The sequence below is a fragment of the Petaurus breviceps genome, unplaced genomic scaffold, assembly GCF_028583685.1.
Source record: "Petaurus breviceps papuanus isolate PSGF00001 unplaced genomic scaffold, PetGlider_PUasm1.0 90849, whole genome shotgun sequence".
Lineage (NCBI taxonomy): Eukaryota > Metazoa > Chordata > Mammalia > Diprotodontia > Petauridae > Petaurus > Petaurus breviceps.
This window is the reverse complement of record NW_027187361.1, coordinates 9,090,195-9,090,425: the sequence shown is the minus strand read 5'-3', so window position 1 is coordinate 9,090,425 and position 231 is coordinate 9,090,195.

Sequence of the window (231 nt, the reverse complement as noted above, 5' to 3'; positions counted from 1 at the left end):
TGATGGTCCATTAAAAACACTATGAATGTGTTCAGACTATCTTCCCAGGATCATGTCTTTGTCACTCATCAGCATGGCTCCAACCGTCCCGGATACTTGAGATATCAACAATCCCAAACACTCCTATGATGCCCTGAAAATTTATGGGGCAAAAGACATCTGATACATTATAAAAAGTAGTTTATGACAGAGAGAGTGACAGAGAGAGAGAGAGAGAGAGAGAGAGAGAGA